General features: G+C 48.6%; 1 long non-coding RNA gene across 1 annotated transcript; it reads left to right on the forward strand.

Moving 5' to 3' along the window:
- The first annotated feature begins 7,904 nt into the window (after positions 1-7,904).
- On the forward strand, positions 7,905-25,199 carry LOC310885637. The gene is made up of 3 exons (XR_014574862.1): positions 7,905-9,328; positions 22,425-22,584; positions 23,143-25,199. It is a non-coding gene; the product is annotated as an uncharacterized lncRNA (long non-coding RNA).
- Positions 25,200-25,498: the final 299 nt, after the last annotated feature.

Here is a 25,498-nt window from a genome sequence, read left to right on the forward strand (position 1 = left end):
CTCCTCTGGGGGTCCTGGCCGTCCTCACTACACAGACTCACGGCAGAAGCAGGCGTGAGCTTCATGTAGCAATAAGTGGACTGAAATCTCTGCTGCCTTCCTTGCATGCCACCGAGCTGCCGGCTTTGCAGTGCAGGCACAGCACGGACCTGGGCTGGGATAGCTCAGAGGTGAGAGCAGCCCAGGGGAGAGGGTTGTTTTGTGCCCTGCTTGCAGCAAAGCCTTGGCAGGAACAATCAGCTGGTACAAACTCCCCATCCCTGGGCCTTTATAAGAAAAGCAGGGTTTTTAGCACTAGCAGGGTCTTGCTTCAGCAAGAGGCTTTGGCCATTTCAGTGCATAGCAGATAAAAGGCAGAGGCTGGGATCTGAGCTGAACCAACCTCCGTGCTGGCATTACAGTGCCGAGCCAATCAATCTCCATTAGAGTTCACAGCCTCTTTGATCAATCTCATCTTTTAAAATACCAATGCTCCGGAAGACTTGGGAACTGCTTAATGTTCCTTCATTATTTTTCAAGCCATTAAAAACAGCACTATTAGATGCCAAATACTTTTTGTCTTGTTTTGAAGCGAAATGGGTAAGAAGTAGAATGCTAAAAAAAAAGATTAAAAATGATTAAAAATAACAGGGTGATGAAACTAAAACTATTTGCTCTAAAAATGTCGCTGTGTTGTGCTGCTGCGGGCATTATATTCATAAGAATGGGAGCGAAGTGCCCTGCTACCTGTGTCTGTGATGAACTGTGTGTGTCATTACAGATGGCTGCTGCATTAAATCTGGAAGGATTGCCTTCTGCTTGTGCAGAAACGACGGTTTCTTCTTTTGTTGTGCATTGCAAGGTGATTATTGTATAAAGCGGACTCAGATCAGATCAGTTTTGGTGCACGGGTTGGATTTTTGGGCACTTGCATATCTCCATTTCCAAAGAAAGGGAACAGTGAGCTGTCGATCTGACTGCCTGCTGGGAGCCCTGCTCTTTCCCCAGAACACCTCTGAGGTCTGCAGGGGTGTCCCTAAGCGTGGCCTGTGCCCTGCTCCCCCTTGCACGTGCTCGGGGTTAGGTCGCACCACATCCACATGGCTCGTGGTGCTTAAATCTGAGCTGGCTGGTGCTCTGCTGGCACACGTACGTAGACAAGCGCTGCCCAGTGGGCAGGAAACCTCTGCCTTCATTCCTTCCTCTGCTGAGGTCTTTGCCCTAGCAGCAGGCCGTATGTCAATGGCAGGCCTATGGGTAACCGATCCAAAGCCTACTTCTCGTCTGAGCCACAAGAAAGGGGCTCATATATCTAGCAAGGATTAAAAGAGATGAAAAAGACCATCTTAGAGCTGTGGTCTTTCCTGTGAGATGACCATGTGGTTTTAGGGTACTTCTTGATGAATAGGCTTTACTTGCAAGCCAGCTAAGTGTTTAGCACTGTTATGGATCTGTACAGGTAGGCACAGAGTGGACCTGAAGGTTAAATACTTTGCCCACATGCCTGACAAATCCACATCCAGTAACCACCAAAGGCCATTTCTCCCCAGGCTTCACTCTTGTGATGGCCAAGCTGGGACACTCCTTGATTTACTGGGTGTTTTCCACAGTCCCACCTTGCACCAGGACATGAAGCAAACCTTTATTAGCTGCTTCCCTTTCCACATTAGTCTAACCAAAAGAAACCAAAGATAGAGCATCAAGGGATGATGGGGGTCCATCCCCATCCCTTGGGGGATGCACTTGCAAGAAAAACAAAACCTGTTTAAGTGTGAGAGAAAGCCTAGGTGTATTATTTTTTTTTCGGTTAAACATGAATCTGTCACCATATATTTTCTAGGGAGCATTTTCAGGTATGGATGGATGTTTCACAACAGGGCCCAAGCCTGGGGCAAAAATCCTTTCAGCATGTGTAAAGGTGTAAGGTTTCTCTTCACCAGGCACACTCAGGCTTTCTTTTCCATTCCCCCTGCTGCGTGTCTTGCCAGGTTGGTGTGGAGCCAAAAGGGAGAAAAGGCTGAAATTAAAAGAGAATTTGGATGCTTCATCAAAGCTTATCCAAACCCCGCTGCTTTGCAGAGCAGGGCAGCAAAGCTGGCACTTGGGAGCTTCCTGAGCTAATGCTGGCAATTTCCTGCTGCTTTTCCCAACCTCCCCAGACATGAGCAGAAGTCTCCGTGTGCTCCTGGCCCCCCTCCAGCTGCAGGCTGGCAGCGCCAGAAGAGAGGTGGAGCTGGTGCAAGGGGCTCCCCATTGCTGGAGGGGCCGGGACACCTTTACCTGGTGTGGGACCTGCAGCTGCCACATGCAAAAATAGTTATGCAGACTGGGCTGGGCCTCACATGGGTGAGGACCAATGCAGGCACCTGTTGCTTCCTCCTGGAGTGCTTCCTGCAAGTGCAGCTTGCTCGGCTTGCTGGCTGGTCATGGACGAGTCTGCGTGGTCACAGCCTGCAGGGAGGGTGACGAAGCAGGGGGGATGGTGGCCCCCACCCTCCGTCGTGAGGGGGCTGAGGGTAAAAGTGAGGGGAAATGGAAACATCGGGGTGTGGTTGGGCCTCAGGCTGTGGGACCTACGTTTCCTGCCAGGAATAAATGTCCCAGGAGAGGAAAGGGTGCTCTTGTGAGGTGTTTGGACTAGAGGGAACGGCCTCAAGTTGCACCAGGGCAGGTTCAGACTGGAAATTAGGAAACATTTCTTCTCAGAAAGAGCAGTCAGGCATTGGAATGGGTTGCCCAGGGAGGTGGTGGAGTCACCGTCCCTGGGGGTGTTCAAGGAAAGGTTGGACGTGGTGCTTAGGGACATGGTTTAGTGGGTGACATTGGTGGTAGGGGGATGGTTGGGCTAGATGGTCTTGGGGGTCTTTTCCAACCTTAATTTTTTTATGACTCTATGATTCTATGCTCACAGCATCAAAAGTATGTTGCAGAGGCCTGGCTGAGATCAGCACATGACATTCGAAAAATGGAGCCCTAGAAATCCTGGAACCAAACACCTCTGAATTTTGGGGGACCTGAAGGTAATGCTGAATCCAGCCCTGATCCAGGTCCATGGATATACTGAGGGAGCCATAAATATGCCTATTATGTATGGATTACAATCTAGATGTTAATGCATCCTCTTTCTTCCAAATGGAGACATTTCTCTCTACTGCAGAGCAGTAGGGTGTTGAAATGGATTGTGTTATTACATACTGGACATAGCAGCAGCATGTATGGTAATGCTGGTAAATATTCTTGTCTGAAAGCATGGCTTCTGCCTGTTCACTGTTAAAAGCACATTTCTGACATCTCACAAACATTTCTTCTGGAACAGTCTCATAGCAATACCCAGCTTTCTCTGTGGAAGCCCAGGTATATAGCAACAGCTCCCAGAATGGCAAATCTGCCTTGTTCTTCCTTTAATTAACTTACTGCTTAAGGAAAAAAACAATGACACACATTTCTTGCAAGGGGAGATTAAGCAGAAATTAATCTCCAGCTGTAAACTGTGCTTTCAGCTTTGATTTGAAACTAAAACCTTAAAAAAACCCTAACGCCTAAAGCCAGCAACCTCAGACCATGCAGAGGTTCCCCACATCACTAGCCTGGTTTCCAAAGGTGATGAGCTGCGGAGGGCTCCCTAACCTTGGTGTGAATCATTTGTATTGGAATTAAAAAGAAAAATAAAAAGAATTTTGGGACAGACAGAGGACCCCAAATCTTGGCTTCTGCTGCAACTGTTACTCAGCAATGAGTGTGGTAGGGCGATCAGCATTTTGTGGAGATGCTGGAGCCACGAGCAGCTGCAGCCAGAGCCAGGCTTGCTGGCTGGATGCTGGGAGCTGGCTCAGGCACGGCCGCAGCAGCCAGGTCCCCCGTGAGCCTGGAGCAGGGCCGGGGCTGCCTCGTGTCTTTCTGGCTCGCAGGATGGACATGGCTTGCATCTAGCCGGCCCCAAGCACAGCTGAAGCAAGCATGCATCTCTCTGCACCTACACTCCAGCGGTGCCATGAAATTGCTGCAATCAACCATAGCGATTTACCCACCCCCCAAGGTACACCTATTTCAGATCCCATCTAGTTTGTTATGTTTTTCAGGTTTATGTGTTGAAGAAGAAAAAATGGGTCCAGTTCCTTAGACAAGGAATCCAGACCCAGATTCACAAAAGAATTAAAGACACATCTCTACTGCTGTCACCAGAGAGGTGCAAAGACACCCCAGGAACTAAAAATGATGGTTGAAGGCATACAACAACAAATATTAGAGTTCAATTGTGCTTTTGCTGCAGAAGGAGGCTGAGGCAGAGCTTTTCATGGACAGTGTCCAGCTATTAGCCCAGCAGCACATCCCAGGGGATGCTGTGTGACGGTGTCCCCTCGATGTGACTTGGCATCCCTGCAGTCAGAGTATGAGGGACACCACAGTCTCAAGGGGAGGACATCCCCTTGGGAAGGTGGAGTCCCCGCATCAATGAATAGCTAATATGCTAACATTATTTAATCAGTGTTTTGTATTTAACCACTTTGAGTGCACATTATATATATGTGTGTGTGTGCTCCTTTCCTTGGAAAATGGTGCTTGAGTCCCCTAGCAAACAGTACTTGAATTTCTCTTCCCCATAGAAGTATTTCCTTTTGGGAACGTCAAGATGAACCAGCTAGATATTAATGAAATTTCAGAAACAATTTCTTAATACTTTTTTCCTGCCAAAGCCATGTTCCAGTTTGAACTTCAGCTGCACTGAGTAATCTTGGCTGCCTGCATGCTGCATTTCACCACGCATAAATAATTTTCCAGTTCTCCCTCCCTCAGATCTTATGTCCCATGATATGCCTGGAATATGTCTGCATGGATGCACAGCATCATTTTCCATATGGGTCTGCACTCAGTTCCTTTTTAGTTTGAAAGAAACAATTGCACAAAATTGGTGTCTGAGCACGGGGACCACAAATGTTCCTTAGCATCCTTCCTGGGATTTTGTAGCTCTCAGATCTGGGCCACTACTTTTTCACCATACAGTCGCTAGTTCTTGGTGCCTGTGATGCTTGCTGACGTGGGCAGTGCTCTCAGTGCCAGCAAAGGCCACCTCCCTCCACCACCCGTCACACTGCCCTCCTCCTCCTCCCGATTAGAGCTGTCATCGGCACAACGCTGCCAGCCTCCTGACAGTGTGGGAAACGCCAGTACAGATGTGGGAAATGTGAATACAGATGCTCCTCTTGATCCCGGCCTCGCTCTTGGCAGCACAGCGCACCACGCTCCGTCCCAGACGTGCTGCTGGGCCAAGACACACACGTACGGTTTTATTTTTAATTCAGTGCTTTTCATAGCAGCCTCAATTTTGTAATTTCTGCCCTTCCCTTTCCCCTTCCCTCCTCCTCTTTTTCTGATGGAGGAGCACGCTCGGGTTACAACCAACCCGGGCACATCTCGGTATGCAGCTCTGGCTCTATTTTTACACCTCTTCCCTGCTCAGCTGCTCGCTCGGCGGTTTTTGATGCTGTAGGCAAGTTGGAAAAACAAGCACCCGCTGCAACTGTGAGCCGCACATGGCCGGCAGCTCCCAAACCGCTCTGCCCACCCCAGGCTCAGCCGTCCCCTCCCTGCGTGCTCCCTCCGGCCGCACCAAGCGCTTTACCCCCGGCCTTCAACCCCCCTGGGGATTCACGTGCTGGGCGCCTCGCGGGGCAGCCAGTGCGAGCATCCTCTCTCACCTCCCCCAGCGCCGTTTCTGTGCGTCTGGCTGCTTGCCCGCGCGCCCATGCCGAGCTGCAGTTTCTGGCTGCACACACGAGAGGCACCCAGCCCTCACAAGCCAGCAGCCGGGGCCAGGCAGCTGGGTGCTCAAGCAACCCTCGGAAGAGACCGTCAGGACCAGGAGCTCGAGCCCAGCCCTTTGCTACACAGGCAGAAACCCTTTTCTGTGACTCCGGATCTGCTGTTGCTGAGCCCACGACTCCAAAGCACTCTGCGCGGAGCGGGGGCTGGAGGGGTGGGGGAGAAGGCAACTGCAATGTAATTAATGCTGTAACAACTTGTTTCCCCCTTGGAGAATTATACCATTAGCTGCTTCAATTGTGCATGAAATATAAATTACATTACTCAGAGGCATCACGTCTAAGCAGACACAATCCTAAGTGACACGGCTTGCCACAGTTCATCATGCTCCCTGGTCAAAATTAACAGAAGCCCAGTTGCCTGAGGCTAGCAGATATTCATTCGGATATCAAAGTTATAACCACGGTGGTTCAGCCGCCTTCCTGTCTCGGGGAATTTCTCAGGGGAAGGCAATGCAACCAGGCTCTACCGTCCGACTACAGCAACTCACAGGTTTGAAAAGTGCTGGGGTACCCCTGGCAACTTCACATTTCGGAGCCCGGTGCTTTAACGATGCGGAGATGCTGCAGCATCACCTTCTTTATGCCTACCTCGGATTCGTATCTGATCTCTGTTTCTCTGCAGACAAAACTCAGCCAGGATCACAGAGATAAACTTTAAAGCTGTTCATAGTAAGACTAGGCAGGGGGCTTGCTGGGCTATAAAGTGGGCTCTCGTCAGCTGCCCATGGTAGTGACCAGGAGTTTTCCCCTTCCACTGAACCTGTTTTCCGGAGACAAGCAGTCAGTGCTTGTACTTTGCCGCTTCCTTAATTTTGGGGCTAGCAGTTGTGTAAAAGAAACATTTTATTCTCCTCCAATGCCCAGCTGTAATAAATGATTGCAGCCCTGCAGCCTCGATTAGCTCTGTTTGTGATGAATAATTTGCTCCACTGTTAGAATAGCATCCCAATTTCTTTCTGGTCACTTAGTATGGACCCTTAGAGCTGCAAACACTGAAAACACAGATGGAAAGGGAATTGCAGTTTCTCTTCTCTGTCTTCAGAAGAATAGCTTTTGCCTTAGTTTGCCTTTGCAAAATTGAAAACATAGACAAATCCCTGCCTTGAAAAAAAAAAAAAGGAAAGAAAAAAAAGAAAAAGAAAAGGGAATAAAAAGACAGTCCTGACAGCTAGTCAGAGAAGATCAGCCAATATCTGCTGATACAGGGCCAGATCCTGGAAGGTGCTGTGTGCCTTCATCTCCCATTTAAATCAAAGGGAAATGAGGATGCTCAGTACTTTCAAGGCTGGGCTTTTGCCATTTCAGCATTTCAGCAGTGACATTGTCCTAGAACCACCAGCACCGAGTTGTCAGAGACAGCTGACTGCAGAAGGTGGTCCAGGCTAGTTCCCACCCACAAGGCATACCTGATGAGCTGCAAAAATGACATTTTCTTTGTAGGGGACATATATGTGTTTGTTTGGTTGTTTGTTTCCAGTAACACACATATAATCTGTCTCAGCATCAGATTAAACTGTAAGCGTTGACAGGTCTTATCCAATGCATTATATATATATATATATATATTTTGGTTCCCTGTGACCTCTGCTCCTTCTTAAAGCAGGAAGAATATATGTATATGCAAAGAACTCTGTTCAAAGCCAGGAAACCTGTCTGTCAGCAGAAAGAATGTGATCCTGGCCCAAACTGACTTTGGATGGGAAGGTTGTTTTCTCAGTCTCCCGTCTCGCTCAAAATCCAGGCAACCAAAATTTCTGTACTCCGGAGAAACTGTTACTAAATTCAGACACTGAGCAAAATGTGCAACTAGGATGATTTCAAAAGGAAGGCTTCCAGCCCCCTTTTAATTTTTGATTCTTGAAAGGCTCAAGGTGCCTGGTTTCATCAGAAGGGAGGCAGAATTTAATACAAAGGCATAGTCTTCCCCAAACACTTTCTCTGCTGAAACACAAACTCCCTCTTTGTTCAGGGAAATGCACACTGCCATTGCGTGTGTATGCCGTGTAACCAAGGCATGAAGGTGGTTATCCTGGTCGCAGCTGGAAGTCACACATGTGAACATGCAGTCGCATGGGGCTGAAGGATATGGAGCTGAAGGCTTTAGTGTCATGGTGGGACAATCCCAAGGGGAGTGAATTTAATGCAAAGTGTGATAAGAACGCACCGTGCAGAGAGAGAGCTGGGCTACAGAGACCTTTCCAGGTCCTGAAATAACATCGCGCCTCTTCCTTCTTACGCTCACTGACTTCTGTGTAGCAGCCAGGAGGGTGGCAAAGATTTGTGGAGAAAGGGTGGGGAAGGATGGAGGGAAAAGGGGATTTTCAGCGGTGTTACTGTTATGAGATCCAGGCACCTGCCTTCCCACACGCATTTTGAGAAGCCTCCCCTGCCCCCGCAGCTACAGCTGATGCAAATGCATCTAAACGTGTCAATATTCGCAACACAGCACTTTAAAAAAAAATAGCTGGAGGAAATCAAACATGTTGCTTCCTGAGAAGACCAGGGAATATGCATTCCCAAGCATCGAGCGAGATCATCCATTATACATTTCCATCTATTCCGCTGCCTGCCTGCGTATCCCCGCCTGCCTACGCTGAACAAATACCCTCGCTCTGGATCCAGCACGGGAGAGCTGCATCCACCAAAGAGGCACACCTCTATCTGTGGCTTTGCTCTCCCAAAATATCAAGGTGTGGGCGCTCTTTCGGGGACAATTTTCTTGGCAACAGAAGATTCCGACTGTCAATTGCACTTCGGCAGCAGCCAATATGGGAAGTAGCGGTATAAATCCTCATTCTCATTAAACGTGTCTGTCTGACTGATGGACGCTGGTAGAATTACACAGCGGATCCAGATTTGTGGATCTGACAGTAATAAACCAAATTTTCATATAGAATACTTGTCTCGGAGGGGTGTTGGGCGTGCTTTATTTCCGTGAGTTATAGGCGCTGCGTGACATGGGAACGGGGCCGGTCACCGCCACGAGCCCAGCCGTGACAAGGGCGGGAGTGACCTCGGGGGCTGCACTCACTCCCCGAGAGATGGGCTCACCCACCTCTGCTATTCATCCCAAAGACCTTTTCCTACAAAAAGCCGCCCTTTACACTGTGAACCACTGCACTCTGCTGCGGCAGCCTTGGTGAGAACAGGCAGGGATGGGGAAACCGGGGCCAGGAGGGTCTGACTTCCTCTCCCAAACCCACCACCAACGCTCCCGTCACCGGTAACCTCTCCAGAGAGCTGCTACCACCAGGTGAGTGCCGCTACGGCCTGGCTGCTGACCCCTTTTCCCTTAAAAGCAAGAGCGAGCCGGGCGCAGGATGCTGTGGGTCACGGCACCTCTGCGAGGCAGCCAGGACACCTGGAGTTTTGTTTTCCGAATCGCTACAGCAACGGCCGGGGTTAGATACCAGAGCCATTAATTCATCTGCATGGCTGCCACCGGTGGAGTTGGGCCAAAAGGAAAGGTCTGCAGATTTTCCCAGCGCGGCTATTTCTCAATAATGTTCTCTGTCCTGCTGTTTCAGGTGGGTTAATAAAAGATATAAAATATTTCCTTGTCTTACTTTTGCACTTTGAGCTCCTGTTTAGCACACATTGCTCTTTTCTCCTCTCCCGCCTCAGCTTCTTCTCAGCGAATTTTCCCCTCCCAGCCCCATGCGGCCGAGGTGCTGACCCCGTAGCCCCAATCCCACAAAAGCACTATGCTCCCCCCACCATCTCTCCTCGTCATGGTGCAATTGAATGCCCTAAGCCCTCCTCTGCCAGGCCGTGAATCCCCATCCTGAATGCCTCCAGCCCACCCTGGGAGGCAAGCATCCCGATTTGGCAGCTCGCTTTTTCTGGCAGCTGTGGTGTCCCCTGCGCACTGGGATTCCTGCAAATGCATCAGCCAGCGGCGCTTTTGCTTTTTTAAAGCCCTCTTGACAGCGCTTTCTTCCCCAGTGGAAGCGTCAAAGGAAATTCCTCTTGAAGACATTGCTGGCCGTGGAAAATCAGCCCGGAGCGTGCTGAGCAGAGGGCGCTGGCAGAGGTCACGTTGCAGGACTAATCCTGCACCCACGGTGCTGGAGAGCCTGGTGACAGCAGTGTTCGAGGGGTGCAGGCTGTGGTGCCCCTGGAAGAGGATTAGTTCAGTGCCCTGAACAGATGGTTTTGAAGGGAAAACTCAGTCATTTCAGGATTGCTCATTGCAGCTGCAGATAAAAAAAGCTGAAAAGAGAGACTTAAAATATTATTTTGAAAGCTGGTCGGGCTTTGGGAGAGCACAAGCTGGCAGACTGGGCTGTGGCACCATTCTTCCCAGATTACCCATGCCCTGAGGTTCACCTGGCCTGAAAATAACTCCTGGGATTTTGCTGCTCCTCACATGCCAACCTTTCTCAGTCTTGAGGCAACACCAACATTTTTTTTTTCATGTTTTAGGATTTGCATTTTATTTACTATGTGTTTCACTGAACAGTCATTCTTTAGCTCAGATTTGTAATGCCTTGTAGGAGGAGGTTTCCTCAGTCTCTTCCTCCCCTACATTTCCTTTAAAAGTAATATTTGACAAAACTAAGCTGATTTTTTATGTATTCCCCAGGTGATCTCCCAAACTGATCATTTGACTTCTAAAGCCTTATCCCCCTTCCTCAAGTCCTGCATTACTTCCACAGCTCATAGAGATTGCTGCTCATCTGTAGTGTGATAGCAGGTATCTGGAAAGGCAGGAACAAAGAAAGAAAAAAGAAATATTGTAAAAATCAAAAACCTTTTCCCATGATTTCAGAGGCCAAGAAGTGGTCATTAGCCAGATAAAAAACATGTGTTGCAAAACTTCTCAGAGATAACTGTATTAGTGATCTGGAAAACTGCCCTGAGCCAAGCCCCACACAAAATCTCTCACAGCAATTTCAGATTTTGCATTGAAGAAAACGTCTCAATTCGTATATTCCAGCAAAATCCATTTCTGAATATTTCAATGGTCAAGGAGGTTCGTGGGCACTGCTGTGTCCTTCCAGCCACCCTCCCTCTCCGCTTTCCTGGTGGTCACCTTGTGAGGCTGTGGGGCTCAGCAACCTTCTGGGTGCTTCCCTTTGTCCTTGTCAGGTAAATTCAAAGAAGTGTAATGATATACTGGTGTTGCTGAAGCTGAACGTGCTGGGGATGCTATGCAGACCTGGTAAAGTGGCAAAAGGTTATGCCAGCGAGGCTGAGAAACTGCAAACTTTATCATGGGTGGACACAGGGGCATTGCAACCCAGGGTGGGTGTCTTCTAAATCATTTCAGGAAATCGGATAGGAGCAGCCTTTTACAGGGGTAAAACCTTTGGATGGGAACAAGGTAAACAAAGAACCTATTCTGCATCCTCCAGAGGGTGATGAGACTGCATGCTTTTACCCTTGAGGCGGATTATGTCCGGGTTTGAAAGAGACAAAGCAATTTTACTGGCATTTGCTCTTCCTTCCCACATTTTGCAGGAGTCAGGCGGCAGTGACTGGGACTGTTGGATATTAAAGGACTTGGCAAAGTTATCACTGATTGTGACATATTTATCAGGAGCTTGAGCTTCTCTGAAAACCCTGACTGCACCAACTGTATCTGCTACTTGATTAAAAATACTCATAATAATTCATACCCTCCCACAGCTTTTGCACTGAGCTAAGTGCTGAGCTGTTCTGTGGGAACTCTCCTTGACTGATACATTTCACAATGCTGTATGCGATAGACAAATATTGTTGTTACATCAAATACTAATTTCTTTGTTGATAAGCTAGGTAGAATTGTACCATGCTGCCATGAAGATGTTACAAAGTCCAGCCAGGCTGGTTTGCCACCTCTGGTAGCAACAGACTAAGATACAATTTAATTTGGGAATGCAAATTGTGCATTATTTGAAACATTCGGTATCAGAGCCATATATTTTTGTCCCATCCTCATTCGGCAGCAGTGCTTAAAGGCTTGCAATATCATAATCTAAACAGATGTGCGTATATCATTTCACACGAGCGGATTGGGTTTTTTATTGTACTTCCTGCATTTGCTGGGCAAGTGGAGGCTGCCAGCACAGAGCACAGTGAATCAAATCGCCATCACAAGAGCTCTCCCCAGAGACAAGCAGACAGCAGTCCGGACCAAAAAAGTCAGGCAGAAGTAATTGTCAACTACCACTGGCCATGAGCACGTCAGGTATTTCTGATGTGGCACCAAACTTTCCTGCTGACCTTTCAGTCCTGCAAGGGCTTCAGAGAGGCGACGAAGGAGGATTTGGGCGTCCCTTTTGGAGGGGGAAGGCAAATCCCCCTCCGTGTCATGAGCTTGTGCAAGGATGTGAGGCAATGTGGTCCTGGGCAGCCTGTCCTCGGCTCGAGCAGGGGGGGTTGGACCAAAGGATCTCCAGAGGTCCCCTCCAACCTCAGCCATGCTGTGAGCCTGTGGAGAGGAGTGGGTGGCTCCCAGCAGCTCCAGGAGATGGGAAGGACCAGGGGGACTTCAGGAACCGTGAGGAGCAGAGGATGCTTCTGGAGGCTCTGCAGCGTTTGGTGGAAGGGGAAGAACCCCAGAGGTGGCCCAGGAGTGAAAGTCACTGCTTAGTGTCTTTTTTGGACTGAGTCCAAACCGGAGCACTCTGCAGCTCAGAACCACCTACACAGTGTTAGCTAAGCTTGTGTAAAGTTAGAAACAAAAATCCACAGTGCTGAAAATGGGGTGGCTTATGTAGATGGATAAATATAGCAGTTAAAGTCTAGCTTTGGGGCACCTTGCTGAGGAGCTCTTGCCTTGCACGCCAACAACAGCATCCCCTCTGCTGATTTTCATCCCGCAAAGGACAACTTCACTTGGTTTGCACAGCAGATCTCATTTTTCTGGGGAGGAAACGAGGGAATATGGGAAGGAGCAAGAACTGGAGGGGACGTGTGCTGGGCAAGGGAGAATTGTGCTGATGTCCCAGGCTGGCCTCCTGCTCCGAGCTGACCCAGCCAGCTCTGGAAAGCATGCAGTGCACTTTATTAGTGTCCTCATGCAAGCTTGGCTCCTCGGCAGCTGAGCTCCTGCGAGGGGGTGGCAGGGGCACAGTGCCCTGGGGAGGCCAGGAGGGGGGTTGGCCTCCACACAAGGAGGCCCAGCCTCTGTCCCCAGCTCTGCTGCTAACGTGGGGGAGGCACAGCCTGCCTCGGCTCCCCACACCCAGAAAGGAAGGATTTACGGCCCTGACCTTCCTGGTGCTGTCAAAACAGCTGATGAAAAAGTGCTGTCTAGGAACTGATTAGGGACCGGTCCAAATCACAGCTATAAATCTAAGTGCCCCCAACACGGAGTTGCAACATGAAGGCAGATTTCTACATTGGCCCTTATGTCTATCACAGGCCAAATCTGTTTTCTGAAATGCCCCTTCTACAATGGTTTAACTAAACTTTTTCGAGTCTAGCTCCTAAATACATTAGTAGTGTGAGTGAATTAATGATCTCCAGCACTTCTGGAGTTAATCAAGAATAAATTGGCATTTTCAAATAGAGTCAGATTCAGCAGGTCTGGCCATAAATCGTTGGTGTGTCTGTATGATAAAAAGCAAATATAAATTTTCAAAAAAATTTAACCTTGCATGGTGTATAAAGAGAATACATAATATTCTTGAGCATAAATACATCCCAAATCAAACCCATTGTGTATACACAGAATACCTAATGGGTTTGCTCAAGACATTTACCTCAAGCTGAGGCCAAACTGGCAATCTTTTTATGACCAATATGGGTCTTCGCAACACCAGCTTGCTCCGCGCTCGTGTATATATAATTTTGCAGGCTTAGTACACCGAGTCCTCAAGTACACGTAGGAGTGCAAAGGATATATAACACCTACAGAGTATTGTAAGCTCCAGAGTCTGCTGTGGAAGCTGGGCAGCAGGGAGGGCCGGGGCAGAAATCAGACCCAACGCCTCCCCAGCAGGGAGGAGCAGAGGTGCGGCTGCTCCTCACACCGCCTGCCACACGGGGATGGGTGCATGAAGGCCATCGCTCACCTGAAATGCCCATGGCGAACCCTTTGTGAAAGGCAAGGGAAGTCTGTTCCTCAGTCCTGGCCTCGTGCTTCAGGTCTGCCGCTTCGTTAACGCCAGCCAAATCCCTCTCACCTCTGCGCTAACACCCTGTAAATGTAACTGCAATTCGCAGGAAAGCAGTGCGTGCCAGAACAGCTGCGCTGCACGTAGGAGACTGGCTACAGGAGTGATATTTATTCCCTGGTTCCAGTCACAGGCCAGAGAGCAGGTTTATGAAAGGTTAATACCCCCTTATATGGCTGCTGTCAGACCTCGCCTCTCTCAGCCACCGCGTTTAGTCTTTCCGCCCCCACCCCTCCTTTCCCTGCCTCTAAGAAACGCAGCTCCAGAAATGTGTGGGGGAAGGCGTGAGTGAAGTGATACCCAGTGACCCAGCCAGTGAGAGCATGGTGACACTGGTGGCATTGGGAGCGAGCGGGGCTGCTCCCGCTGACCTGCAGCACGTGGCTGATGGCTTGGCCAGGTTTCCTCCATTAAGTCCCAGTAGCAGCAGCCCTCATCTGAAGTCCAGGTGGACAATCCAGCTCCAGTTTTCTCCTCCGATCCTGCAGCTTGGTGTTCCTTCAGTGACATAAACCATCCTCCCCAAGTTTTGAGGGATGTCCCCATGGCGCCCCTCCGACCACCCGGAGGGCAGGTGCCACCTACCTCCTGAGGAGGCCCGGAGCCAGGACCACTCTTATGTGGGGGGGCTGTGTGGCTAGGGAAGAAACACACCTACAAACTTCCTCCCTTAACCCTTACTTTACTCGCCTGTCTTCTCTTGTGTGACATTAATAGAATTTGACATTGTGGCATAACCCGTTAGTCATCCTGCCAGGCTAGTAATTTGGTCAAATGACAAACTTTCAATCATTTGAACAAATGGCTGCTTCGCTAGGGCATTTGATCAGATGATTAAAACTAGAAGGCATTTGGCCACATGACTGAAGATGTGATCGTGGCTCTGGACAGGTGCTGGAACAGATTTTTATAAAACAATCAGACTGGAGTGAGATCCGTCATGCGCCGGGGCTCCAACGTGAGCAGGCCCTGCCTGCAGCCGATGGTGCAGAGGAACATGGCTTTCCTTGCTTTCTCCCTGCTCCCCCCTGAGCAGCCTCTGTCGTAGCCAGGGTCGGACCCCGAAGGCACAGAAGAGCACCTGCCTGAGCATCCCGACCCTTTTGGCCATGGAGAGGCAGGCTGGGGAAGGGTAAAGGATGACAAGTGGTGAGACGGGGCGATGCAGGAGGGAGGACAGAGGGGAGAGCAGCAGTGGGTTGTGTGAGGGCCTGCAAGCTCCCAGCCACCTTGCCTTCATTTTTGTCTTAATGTGTGGCTGCATTAGGGGTGTCTGGACCTGGGGACACCACCGCAACCCAAAGCATGAGCTGGGGTGCTGCTGCTCTGTGTGGGTGGCGAAGGTGGCAGGAGTGGAGCAGCCCTCCCTCACCTCTGTGAAGGTCGGGTTGGGGCTGCAATGTGTTCCCCCCTCTCCTGTGCAACAGAAGGGCTCTGGGGAAATTGGCATTCAGAGGTGTGCCTGGGGTTTGATCTCTCCCCTGGAGATCCTCCTGGGCACCTTACCCATTCCCAGTCTGTCCCCTTTATTGATGACAGCAGGATAAACACTTTCCAGGCAGAGAGGAGATGACAGTCTCTTCTGCGGAGCTGACAAGCTATGGCTGAAGAGAGAGACAACGTTCGTAGTGAAGAGCTTCCTGCAGTTACAGGGGGGTCAACAGGATGCTTACCAAAAATAAGGTTTGTTTCATTGAATTAATGAAGTTCAAGCAGGGACAGAATATACAAGTGAAGAGAGGAATAAAGCTTCTAAGCAGCAACTACTGTGATGCATTTAGACAGTATTCCCAAATCACGATGCTTGATGTTTTTGCCAAAATATTAAAAAAAAAAAAAAAAGACCATTTCCTGACCAGACCCATTGCCAAGCACTGGCTCTTCCCAGGTTCACATTCACAAGAAATGTGACCTTTATATGCTGTTGCTGGGGGTAAGCCTGGCTCCTCAGAGGGATGTGAAAATATGTGATTGCTGGATGAAAGCAAAAAGGAAGCAGCTCAGCCAGCAGCAGCCCTGGAGGTGTTTCCAGTGTCTACCATACTTGGAAGACCCAGCAAAGCCATGTCTTCCCTCCCGCAGCTTCTGGAGGCTGTTCTCAGCCTCTCCTTTTAACATGAGAACACAAAAAAAAAAAAAGCCCAGCTGGGTCAGACGAGCAGTCCTTCATGCCCGGTGCTCTGTCTTAAAAGTAGCAATTTAAGAAGAACACGTGGGCCTGCCCGCTCTCTCTGACCCCGTTCCCTTCATCCATCCCCTGACACCCACACCTGTATGTGTGTTAAGGATGCTGAAAGGCACATCCCTGTCTGTTCTTTCCTTTTAATATCTGTTTATGGACCTGTCATCCATGAACATGTCTAATCCTCCCTATAACTTTTCTTAAGAAAAGAGGATAAGAGACCTCATCCTCAAGACCCCTTATTTCACTTTATGTCCAGAAAACCTTATTTCAGAGCATCTAGTCAAAACGTGCAGGCAAGGGAAGACAAATTCAAGACATGCCATCTGTAGCACAGGAAGAACCGTATGCTTTTAATGACTCATCTGGCCAGGTTACAGAAAATATGTCAGTTCGACACAGCACCTTTCCTTCCCTTTCTGAACACATGGCTTGTGACAACGAGTGCTCCAGGCTGTGGACCACCTTCACCCAGTGTCCATACCACACCACCTGATGGAGTCCCCATTTTGACCAGGAGATCTTGGGAACAGAGGCACAGAAGCACTGCATTCCTCTCCGTCTCTGTATGTACTTGCGTCTGCCCCTTTTGGAAAGCCTGTTTTTTATAACCCTGCCTCTGCGGAATCAGATGACAAGAGGCTTTTAACTAATTGCTTGGAAGGTTGTGTTTGGCCAGGGGACTGTGAGATTATCATTTGGGTAAACAACTGAAACTTTCAGCCACTTGACAGACAGAGTGTTTGGGGAGAATGAGGGCCCTATCTGCTGGAAAGGTTTGATGAATTCACCACCAGAATGACTGAGACATAGATCTGCACATATGGAAACTCCTTTCCGCCTAATAAATAATGCTCGCTTTCTTGCCCCACCAGGATGTAAGGAAGACATTAATTACTGACTCGGCATAGCCTGGAAGTCAGAAGATGCTATGCAGATACTAGCTGTTCTTATCTTGAAAGACAAAAAGGCTGCGTTTGGGTTTGAAGTTTTTATTTTGGCAAAGACAGAGCCAGTAGTTTGTTCTGCGGTAAGGATATTCATACAGCTACTTGAGGCAAGGATAAATCACACGGACCATGCACAGTATGGGAGAAATCTACTCTATGCAAAATTAATGTTGGGCTGGCCTAGCAGAGGCAGCGCACGTAGCAAAGGTGAAGTGCACAGTCTTAGGGGGAAGCTGTGCGTCTGCCCACCTGGCAAATTTATGTGTTTCACCTCTAGAACTTCAATTCATGCACAGTGTGAGGTTGTAAGTGAAATGAATTTATTGGTGTCAGTTCATTCCCTAATGGGTAACAGTTCATGTCACAAAATCAGCACAGATAATTTGTCATGATTGGAAGTCTCTTCTGAAGAGCGGCTCCGTTGCGCAGGGGTGTGGAGGAATTAGCTGCCGGCCCCTGGGAGAGGCGACGGAGCTCCAAGGAGAAGCTTATGCTCCAGCAGAAGAAACAGAGGCAGCAGCCAGCCCTCCTGGCTGCCTCCTTGCCCCTGTGTGAATGGCGCCAGAGAAAGTGCCCGTGCTGCAAGTTCAATGTTAATGGAAAACAGGCCTGGCCTAGATTATATCTCCTCTCAGAGTGGAAATAAGGGGTAACGGCTATGTTAGATCAACACCGAAGTCACTGGGAAAACAACGCTAGCAGAGCGTAACAGGGGCAACAGACCATGTTTGCAACTGTGCCAAGAAAGAAACATCACCTAATGACCCCTTAGGGTTGACCAAAGGGGAAATCCTGCTGGCATCTCCAGGAGGTCTTGACTCCATTCCAAGATGCTCCATCTTCCAGCTTAGCCTTTCATTCCCTGCTTTGGCCCCACTTTCTACCCCATGGGCAGAGCCAGGAGACACTCACTGACATGTACTTCAGACCCTTGAACTGTGTTCAACTCTGAAATGGGAATGCCTCAGAACAGCTTTTAAGTATTTCCCTGCATCTCCTCAAAATCCACTAATTGGTCTACAATGAATAACGTGTACAGAGTACCTGTGAGCAGAAATTTGGAGCACTGTGTCTACCAGAAGGTCCTCATTCTGGCCAGGATGCAAGAGGAGTGTGACATTACCCCAGGAAATGTTGGGATGGTGGTGGGTCTGCCATGTGGGACCTTCCTCCTGAGGAGGAGAAGCATTACAGGAGGCACAAACATCTGCAAGATGTCCAGACTCCTCGTACAAGAGGTTATTGCTTAGGGGATGACTAGGAACTGCTCTTCCTGAGTTCTGAGAAATTCTCAGTTAAAAAGGAACCAAATAATAACACGCAAACAACACCAAAAAAACACCAGCCAAATAAACAAGCCTCGATCAAGACTGATTCCAAAAGAGAAGGAAAAATGTGTAAAGACAGAGCACTCCCGAGCATTCCCTGGGCTCGGTGGCTGGCCAGGAAGCCCGGCAGAAGGGAAGCCCCGGGAACTGCCACTGCCAGGGATCCGGGGGCTTGGCAGCCTCCATCCCCAGCCTGCCAGGTGGGCTGCTGGGGCCTGAGGTAGGCAGGCTTTCAAGCCATGCTTGGCAGGGGGGATGCCATCCCGAATATGCCTCTTTCCCAGGAGGATCTCATCAAAACTGACATGTTTCCAGTGTGTTTTGATACTGGTGTGTTAGCTTTTTCTATGCCAGACGAGCATGCCAGAAAATTTCTGACCAGCTGCACTCTGAGCACTAAGCACTAGAAACCGTCAGCTTAAGCCCAGCCCATCTTTCAAATGAGCATCCAGAGAGGCACAGGGAGCAAAAAACCTTCCCACCGTGATAACAGCTTCCCTGCTGCACCCAGCACTGAGTTCAGTGAGGTGCTGGTGCTGTGGGAAGCTGGTGCTGGCCCCAGAAGGCTGGCCTTGAGGCCAAGGTGTGCCGAGAAGGGAGGTGGCCTGCTGGCCTTCACTTCATGCCTGCTCTGCCAGAGAGGCCCTGGGCTTGGCTGCTGACCCAGGCTCACTTCAAAGCCCTCCCCTATCAATCAGACATGCACATGTACTGTTCCCGTAATGAATCAAGCTGGCTTGTTCTTGGCCTCCATCAGTCAAGCCTGGGTGCTCCACAAGCTTTCATTGACATTGGAAAGAGCGGGTTAAAAACAGCCCCAAGCACAGCCTATGAAGAGCAACTCCCCATCGCTGCAGTACTTCAGAGGGCAGAAATGTTCTGGTGTGCACAGGTGTGCCAGAGACACTGGCCAACAATTAAGGATGGCATGGGAAAAGATACAAACTCAAAGATTTCTCCTTAAAAATGTGTGAAGAAAGATGTACTATTACTGGTATAGAAAATTCAGGAGGCATTAAGGCTCAAATTCTGGGAAATTCCTCCCATTTACAGAAAAGGAGGAATTCTTGCACTTTGCTTCTAAACCTGCTTGAGAAAACAACGATGTCAGAGTTAACTGGGGTGCCTTTGATCTGGGAATGGACTGTATGGCCAATGTGTGCAATAAAAACTTCTGCTAACGCCTCGTGAAGATATTGGGAAGAAGAGCAGCCAGAGCAGAGGCATTCTCTGGTGCTGGAACGTGTCAGGGTGGTGATACTTCATGCAACATGACAAAGGCTGATCTACAAGATGCAGCAGAAAATCCTTATTAGGCACCAGCCTACAACCAGCCTGTTTATCAGGAACTCAACAAGCTCTCCTGGGTCTCTACAGGAAAACTGACCAAAAATGGATCTTTGTGAACATCACTTTTCTCCCCCCAGCCGCACCGAGCTGACCATTCAGGATTAAAAAAAAAAAAAAAAAAGAAAAGAAAACAAACAACTGCCCTGGACTTATGCTTCAGACCCAACCAAACCCATGTTTATCAGCTCCTTCCAGATGTACCGGCAGCTGTATCGCCTCACCATCACGGCAATTTGATGTGGCACCAAAGTGAAGGAGGGGCGGCATTTCTGCAGGCCTTCCCAGTGCTCTGTGCTGCGAGCACTTCAGCTCGCTTCTCAGCACATTTTTTACATGCTAGTGTCCTCAATTACTTTTCCAAATGAAAGGGAGTCATGCTACTTTAATTAAACATTTAATTGAAGAGAGACAAAAAAAAAAAAAGAAGATAAAAAAAGAGGGAGGGAGCTGATGTTTGCCAACGAGGAAAGGATAACAGTGAGAGATTGCTGCTGCTAAAGAATCCTCACAATGCTGCTTTCTGCAGCAAGAGGCACCCCGGGCTGGGGCTCGTGTATCAAAGTGCAGCACAGCTCCCATTCAATTAATGTCTCTGTTTCGATGGGAAGGTTTTGTAAAGCATTGTTGGAAATGGTTTCTAATTTTCCCTTCCGTTTTTGGCTGGCTTAATTAAACTTACACCCACTGAAGTCCTTGTGTCTCTCCAAAGACAGGCTGGTTATTGACCTAAGGGATTTTTTTTAATCATTTCTACGTTTCCCTGGCCACCTTCAGTGAATTAGCAAATCCAGCTTCTTTTCTCTCTCTTTTTTTTTTTTTTCTTTTTCCCAAGGTTGATCTATCGCTGAGGTGTTTCTGCTCCCTCTCCCTCACAGCCTCGGCTCTCCCTTTCCACGACAGCCTGCGAGCTCCGTCAGCTGCATCTCCCCAGGCTCAGGCTTCCTCAAACAAATCCTCCCGAGCAGCACCAGGGTGTCTGAGCACTTCTTGCCTCTTGCCCAAGGGCGGGATTACTCATGAGAACAGACCTGCTTGCACATATAAAAGTTCACGGGAGCAGGTCTGCTTGGGGTTTATGTCGTGAGCACGTGAGCAGATGCGGTCTTGTGTGATATCAGCTTGGGTCTCCAGAGTGAGCAAATCCCTGTGGATTTGTGGTGTCCATGACAGACTGAGTCACAGGGTGGCCTCCTTCCCGCTGGGGAATTAGTGAGGTCTCTTCAGTTGCCTGGCCTGAAAAGACTCGGAGCGCTTACTGTGTTTGAGACATCTCTCATGCTCCCAAACTCTGCAGAAATCAGCTAATGGGCTCAGAAGTCACGGGAAGGAAGAATGAACATACACACAGCTGTGGAAACCTTGTTTTCCTTGGAAAGCAGGCTAAAAGTGAGGCTGCAGCCTGGGTAATGTGTCTGGCTGAGTGAAGGTTCATGCCACCCCCATGTTATTTACCTGTGGGCCTGATGTATAAAACACAGCACCCATACTTCGCCTGACATTGTCACTGCAGGCAGTAAGTACCTTTGAAATCTGGTCTCTGTCTGCTTATTAACGGAGGAGAACACTCGCAGATGTCAAAACAGAGGAGAAGGCTGGTACAAAGAGAACATCCCGCGGCAGACGAGCATCGCCTTGGCGCAGTCACTCGCATTGTCACTAATAACGCAGGGGCCGAGGGAGGGTAAACTGGGCCACCCTAGCAGCAGTGACTCATGGCAGAAGGAATAACAAGCCTGTGATCAGGAAAAACGTGAGTACATTTTACAAGCAGGGCTTCATACCTCGTTCTCTTTTCCAAATGTAAAGCATTTTGTGGGGTAGAGCTGACTAAAAATTCAAGAGGAAAATGTTCAGGTGAAAGCAGTAAAGGACGGGTCCATCTGGGCAAAGGGACTCCTACGCTCTGGTCTTGGGCCTGTCACCGGCCTGCTCAGGGACAGGCCGCACCACTTCTTGCCATACTTCACTTCAGCCACTTCAGAGCTGGAGATACTAAAACAGACCCCCCCCCACAGGGATCTTCTGAGAGTTGTGCACATTTGCTTGGATCTCTTGGGGATTTACAAATGCAAGGTGCAGCAGAATTGCGAAATAAATTAGGAACAAGCACCAACCAAAACCTCCAGCACAACCACCCTGACCTTTATGTTGGAAGAGGAGGGGGTTGGAGACAGCCTTTGTTTTACACAGATAGCAGTAAACTTCATTTATAGGGCTATTTCTAATAAAATAAAGACAATACCCTCTGGCTTATAGCACCTTGCTAATGACTGTAGCTGTGACATATAAGTCATGCTTTGATTCTATACTCTTTTTAACCTAGGAAAAGCAAGTCTATCCAAACAACCCTCAGAGTGGAAGCCCACAATATTTTTTGTTGCCTTTGCAGCTAACTAACACCATATTGACTCAAGAGTTTACTCTTTGCGTGTACTTTACCTTACACCTGAGGAACACCAAAACCCAAAGCAGGTGGGGAAAGTCTTCCCCTGCATGAAGGTAAGGCAAAGCATCTGTCCAGCCCACTGCTTTCCACACAAGTGCATTTTATCCAGGCAGCGCCCCTCACTCAGTCCCACCTGCCGTCACTGTGGGGATGAGTGCCAGAGCCCAGGAGCACCAGCGCCCTGTTGTCAGTGTCACAGTGTTTGGAAGGGCAGCAGTTTGTACACCCAAAGCAACCCAGGTTTATTTTACCTTTCTTTTAGGATAGATGCTGTATTTGGAACATTAAAATACACATCATGATGTGTTTTCTCCTGCTTAACAACGCTGTTCAACTAAAGAGCGGTTCTGCGGACATTGGCACTGATGGGAGCAAATACATGGAGCTGTGTGTCAGGCTTGTCTGGCTTTGGGACCTGAGAGGTGAGCGGGATTTCTGCCTTGGTTTAGAAAGGTGATCTCTCTGGTGTGAGTTCTCCAGCATCTTACAGTGGCTGAGCTCATTCAACAACCTGTCCTCCTCTTCAGTGGCAGATCTCCTGTTGTCACAGCTTCCTATGGTCACAGACCTTGCAGGAACCAAATTACCCAAGCAACCTCTAGCACGCTTTCACATTTTGTGGGCTTTGGCCAGGGGGTTCAAAAAATACTATGGGGAAAATCACACACACATGACATGTTCACGTAGGCCTTTAAAAATCCTGCTCCTGCTATGCTGATTGTCATGGATATTCCCCTTAGCTGAAAAGTGAGTCATAATTGTAGAAATCAGTGCAGAATTTGAACCTGAGACACTAATGTTAATGTAATATATGGTGAGAAAATACAATTAACATTTGTATGGATGAGTTACACTACTCCGATTACCAGACATTTGCATTCCTTAGCTTCTGTATGATTACAACTTCAGCTTTGAAGTTGTGTTACTGCAAAAACCTCTTTTGTTGTTTTGATTTGTTTTCTCGGTGTGTGCATATTTAGAGCCAGAGTCAGTTTGCCAGCATTAATAATATTGATTGCACAATGATTCCTGCGGTGCCCAGCCAGGACCTCAGAGCGCGAGGATGGACTATTGCAAGAGGGTGAGTTCCCATCCATTTCTCAGACTGAGCTTCTGGAGATTTACGGAGGAGTCACCTCTGTGAACCGTGCCTGCTTAAAGACCAGAGTCCAGGCTGGTTGCCCAGCATTCTCAAGGGAGAGAAAGAAAAGCACCTCTAGAGGGCAATTCCTTCCACGCACTGCGGATGCCTCCGATGCAGGGAGCGGAGGCTGAGGTTGGGCGCCTGCCTCCCGCCAGGTGCCTGGAGCTGGCTGCGCCGACGTCTCCCCAAGGTGACTGAAAGTGGATGCTGCGTCAGCAGCCGGGCAGTCAGCTAAACGTTTTCTGCTGACTCACTTACTGGCAGTTTCCTTCTGTGAAGAATTTTCTTGTGCCTTTTCTGGATACCAGCATGAGGATCCTCTTGGCCTCAGTCGGTCCTGTGGTGCTGCATGCTTTCTCCCAGACCCGTGCTGAGAAAGCCTTGTTCCCTGGCTGTCTGTGTCTGTGCAGCATCCGAATCAGAAGGCAGCAAGACAGACGTACCTTGTAAAATAAATGGGATGCTTTTGGTGCTCCCTGTGGGACCAAAATGCACGAAGAGTCCAGACAGGCAGAGGTTATGCCAAATGTGAAAGACCCAACAACTTCTGTCCTATTGCTAGGACCATGTTCTAGGATGTATCACAAATGAGTAAGCTAATTTATCAACCCTCTGAATAGCTTGAGGACTCTCTAGCACATGACTCAAATGGAAAGTACCAATTTCCTAAATCCAGCAAGTCTGACAAGTTTTCCCTGTGTTCTTGCAACAACAGTCAGCTCGGAGGGATGTGCTCAGCTCCCCGCTAAACTGAGAGCAATTTCTCCACATGGCAGCTGAGGTTGCCCTGGTGTAAGCAGGAAGAGTGTCTGAGCAACGACCCCTCAGGCCGTATAGGGGTATGCATAGGGCCTGGAGGACAGGGATTAATGTCAATAGGGCAGTGGAAGATGAGCTGACAGACTTGAAACAAAGTGAGTGTTACCCCTGTAGTGGATTCTGAGAAGGGAGCTTTCTGCCAGTGCAGAGCAAAGTGCATGGGCACCAAATCTCACCCAGGGGGAAGGCTAGAGGCAGTGTCATGATGCTGGTCCAGCCTTGGACCTGTCCAGGAGAAAATGTTGACTGCTGTTTAGTATATGCAGCGTGTGTGTGAGGGGAGGGGGATGTGCTGATGTTGTAACCAGCATCTATATTGCAGTTTTAAATTAATGGCAAGTTGTCTTAATCTTGGGACAGGTGTTCTTTTTTATTCTTGTCCCTGTAGCAGAATAAATGAATGAAATAAAAAATGAATAAGAACTTGAGCCTTCACATAATGAATATTGTGGATACAACCTCCTATAAATTACATTCCAGGCTCCCAACGGGTAATGTCTCTTATATATTACTGGTATACTTGCATGGTTGTTTTTTTTCAAAGGCTCTTTTACAGCAAACCCCTGAAAAGTTATCACAGCTCCTGCAGGTTAGAGAGAGTCTGATGGAGGAGGAAGAGCAGTAGGGTCATTAGGGAACATCGTTAGAGGCTTAAGAGCTAATGATCCAAAGCACATTGACATTAATGTGACTCTTTTATTTGGACTTCAGGCACCTGGGCACATCAGTCCTTGCTTGTGATATTTAACATGCCCGATTTTCATGCATGATTATCTATTTTGGAGCAGGAAAGGTGTTTTTTCCTCTGTAAAAGGCAAAAAGCAAACAAAAGCAGACATTGGTGTTGGACAAATGAGCCTTAGTGCTGGAGAGAAGTTTTCCTAGAATTGATCTCATCATTAAACATGCAGCTTTAATTTTTTTTCTATGTTCATAAAGGTAATAACTAGTTCTGTTTAAAAGGCTTAGGATTTTAACAAAATAAAAAAATTGAAGTTAATACTCACTAAACCACGCTGTGTTTGGCTCTTGTAGCTATCACTAAATACCATTGCTATTGCCTACAGTTACTGTAGGAATGGGAAAAAATCCCTGGGCTTTGGTGGCAGGGGGTGATTTTGTGAGTACAGCACTGGGGAAATGGCACAAACACCTGTCTGGCCGGCAAGGAGCATGTCTGCTCTGCTTAAACATCACGGTGCCTGTGCAAGTCACCCACTGTGCAGGTGGGAGGGCAGGGAGCTGCAAATATCCATCAGGAGAGGAACAGAGACATATTCTTCCCCCTCCAAGTCCTTGATGAGTCCTCAGTGGGGAGAGGGCTTGGACAAAAGCTGGACTTCAGATGAAGGGGAGATTCAGAGCAGCGAGCT

This window comes from Anser anser (assembly GCF_964211835.1).
Source record: "Anser anser genome assembly, chromosome: 1".
Lineage (NCBI taxonomy): Eukaryota > Metazoa > Chordata > Aves > Anseriformes > Anatidae > Anser > Anser anser.